The following is a 3,836-nucleotide window of genomic DNA, read 5'->3' as shown; positions in this document are numbered from 1 at the left end:
TGAGATACGCATCAAAATGATATTAATGACCAAACCAAACCAATTCCACTAATCAGAACATACCGAAGAATATCGGGGATAAATCTCCAAATCATCATCAAAGTCCAACCACTCTACCAGAACCCGATAGACATTCAAGAAGCTAGTGTTGACATCAATGCAACACATAATCAATTCCTTCAAAATGCCAACAATCTCCCCCTTTGGCATTGATGGCAACACTAGATATGAAAAACATCCAAGTGCCAATAAATGCCAAACAAGTCTCCCCCAATAGAAGACATCCAATCAAATGATATATCAATGCAATTCTGAACCAATCAACCAAACTCCCCCTATGAAAGATATCTCTTTTAAGCTCTTTTTTTATATTATATCTCTCCCCCTTTGACATCAATGCCAAATATTTGACATAAACATCAAAGAAAAATCATAAAACCTCTGAACCACACAGTTGACTACTCCCCCTAAGTAGTAGCATCAACACATCAGTTCAGAATGAATAATACTTCTGATAAATGCATAACAGAATGATGGCAATCAGCATCACTTAAGTCTCTGCCGAAGGGGCAGAGACCCCCAATTTGTCTATAAAGTACTCAAATGATTCTTTGGGCAAAGTTTTGAGGAAGATATTTGCAACTTGTTATTTAGTGTTCACATAAACCAATCTAACTTCGTTTACTTCTACCTTTTCCTTAAAAAATTTATACTTGATTGATATGTACTTTGTCTTAGAATGAAATACCGGATTCTTTAATATGTCAATAGCAACAGAGTTATCATAGTGAATAACTACCAGTTAATTACAATCTACCCTTATATCCTTCAACATTTGCTTCATCCATAAAACTTGTGTACAGTTAGTAGCAGCAACAACATACTCAGCTTCAGTAGTAGATAAAGAAGGACATGACTCTTTCTTGTTTATCCATGAAACAAGTTTCTTTCCAAGAAAGAAAGCTCCACTGGATGTGCTTTTTTGGTCATCAACATCTCTAGCCCAGTCTGCATCTGTATATGCACATAGTGTAAAGTTGTCATCTTTAGGATACCATAAACCATAGCCAGTTGTTCCTTGCAAATACTTGAAAATCATTTTCACCGCACTCTCATGATTCTCTCTAGGATCACTCTGATATCTTGTTACAATACAAACTACATTCATTATATCCAGTCTAGTCTGAGTCAAATATAACAAACCTCCAATCATAGACTTATACCTTGTAGGATTTATCAGAGCTAATACATCTTTCTTTGTCAATTTTACACTTGTAATCATAGGAGTACCAACCAATTTAGAATTTTCCATATCAAATTTTTTCAACAACTCTCTAGCATACTTAGTTTGATAGATGAAAATACCTTTATCAGTCTGAGTAATCTACAAATGTAAGAAAAATCTCATCTCCCCAATCATATACATCTCAAATTCATTCTTCATATTATCAGAGAATTCCATACATAACTTATCCTCACCTCCAAAAATGATATCATCAACAAAGACCTCAACAATCAATATGTCATCATCAATGATCTTATAATACAAGTTACTGTCAACATCACCTTTAGTGAAACCAAGCTTCAAACGATATTTGTCTAGTCTAGGATACCAAGCTCTAGGGGCTTGCTTCAATCCATATAAAGCTTTCCTTAACTTGCAAACCATGTTTTTATCATCTGAAAGTGAAAATCCACCAGGTTTCGCAATGTAAACTTCCTCTTCAAGCTCTCCATTTAGAAATGCACACTTAACGTTCATCTGATAAACTATGTATTTCTTATGTGCAACATACGAAATAAATAATCTCATAGCTTCAATCCTAGCTACCAGAGCAAAAGTCTCATCATAATCAATTCCTTCCTTCTGAGAATATCCTTTGCATACCAATCTATCCTTGTTCCTCACAAATTGTCCATCTTAATTCAATTTATTCCTAAAACCCATTTAGTTCCAATAACATTCTTATTTTTAGGTCGGGGAACTAAAGTCCATGTGTTGTTCTTTTCTATCTAATCCAATTCCTCTTCCATAGTTTAAAGAGCAATTGGAGAAAATCAGAGGAAAGTGTTAAAGGGTGATAAATAGATAGAGAGTATGCAATACAAACAAACAATGTCTGGAGTTTATGATGTGGCGTCTCTAATTTATGTCCGAAGGGACTAACTGGTTTTGGAGTGCCTACGAAACCTATTGGGCCATGCTTTGGAGGAAATCAATGTGTTCATGCAAGGAGCACCTTTTTTATATTATGAGAATGATGCTTTTGCACCAAAGGATATTTGGAAGTCAATATCCAAAAAAATTTATAGTGTGGAACCAGAGTTGGCGGACTCGAAGTAATTTTTAGCTTTCAGAAGACCAAGAGGTTATGTACACAATCTCCCAATAGAAGGGTGATTTCAAGCATTACGTCTCCCCCACATGACTATTCAGGAAGCACTTACTCAGACAAAGGACTATTGGCCTCCATGGGATTAAAGACAAAAATTGAAGCATAGACTCTAGACGATGTGGTGGTGTCCTTCGTGAAGAACTCTGCACTATAATTGAAAATTCACGAGGGAAACTGCAAGATAGTGAAGAGAAATACAATCTTGAAAAGTGGGAAGAATGGATCTTGGTTTGGGTGGGGCCAAGTCAGGTGGCTCCTCTAGAGGTTGATGAGATAGAAATCATATTAAGATTTGAAAAAGATCACACTCATGGAATATCATGTGCGACTGATCGATTGCGGTGTTTGGGTAATGCATTTCAAATAGATACAGTTGCATACTATTTATCTGTCTTGATTAAAGACTTTTATCCTAATGGCATTAAATTAAAGTTCTTTATCTTCTATCTAGTATTGGTGGAGAAGAGGTTGTTTTGCATCGACCTGACCTGCCAATAGGTGGCAGGTCAAGTCGATAGGTGGCAGGTCAGGTCGATGCAAAGCAACTTCTTCTCCACCAATACCAGATAGAAGAGAAAGTACTTTAATTTAATGCCATTAGGATAAAAGGCTTTAATCAAGATAGATAAATGGTATGCAACTGTATCTATTTGGAATGCATTACCCAAACACCGCAATCGATTACTCGCACACGAAGCTCCACGAGTGTGATCTTTTTCAAATCCTAATATGATTTCTATCTCGTCAACCTCTAGAGGAGCCACCTGACTTGGCACCACCCAAACCAAGTTCCATTCTTCCCACTTTTCAAGATTGTATTTATCTTCACTGTCTTGCAGTTTCCCTCGTGAATTTTCAATTATAGTGCAGAGTTCTTCACGAAGGACACCACCACATCGTCTAGAGTCTATGCTTCAATTTTTTTCTTTGATCCCATGGAGGCCAATAGTCCTTTGTCTAAGGAAGTGCTTCCTGAATAGTCATGGGGGGGAGAGGTAATTCTTGAAATCGCCCTTCTATTGGGAGATTGTGTACATAACCTCTTGGTCTTCTGAAAGCTGAAAATTACTTCGAGTCCACCAACTCTGGTTCCACACTATAGAAATTTTTGAATATTGACTTCCAAATATCCTTCGGTGAAAAAGCATCATTCTCATAATAGAAAAAAGGTGCTCCTTGCATGAACACATTGATTTCCTCCAAGCGTGGCCCAATAGGTTTCGTAGGAACTCCAAAACTAGTTAGTCCCTCTAGACATAAATTAGAGACGTCACATCACACACTCCAGACATTGTTTGTTTGTATTGCATACTCTCTATCTATTTATCACCCTTAAACACTTTCCTTTGCTTTTCTCTAATTGCTCTCTTCTAGGCAGCTGATGAGCTTGTTTCCATGTCATTCAAGATAATGCCTGCTTGTTTTCTTTTACAAAATTTG

This window comes from Cryptomeria japonica, chromosome 5 (assembly GCF_030272615.1).
Source record: "Cryptomeria japonica chromosome 5, Sugi_1.0, whole genome shotgun sequence".
NCBI classification, from domain to species: domain Eukaryota; kingdom Viridiplantae; phylum Streptophyta; class Pinopsida; order Cupressales; family Cupressaceae; genus Cryptomeria; species Cryptomeria japonica.
This window is presented reverse-complemented; position numbering follows the sequence as displayed.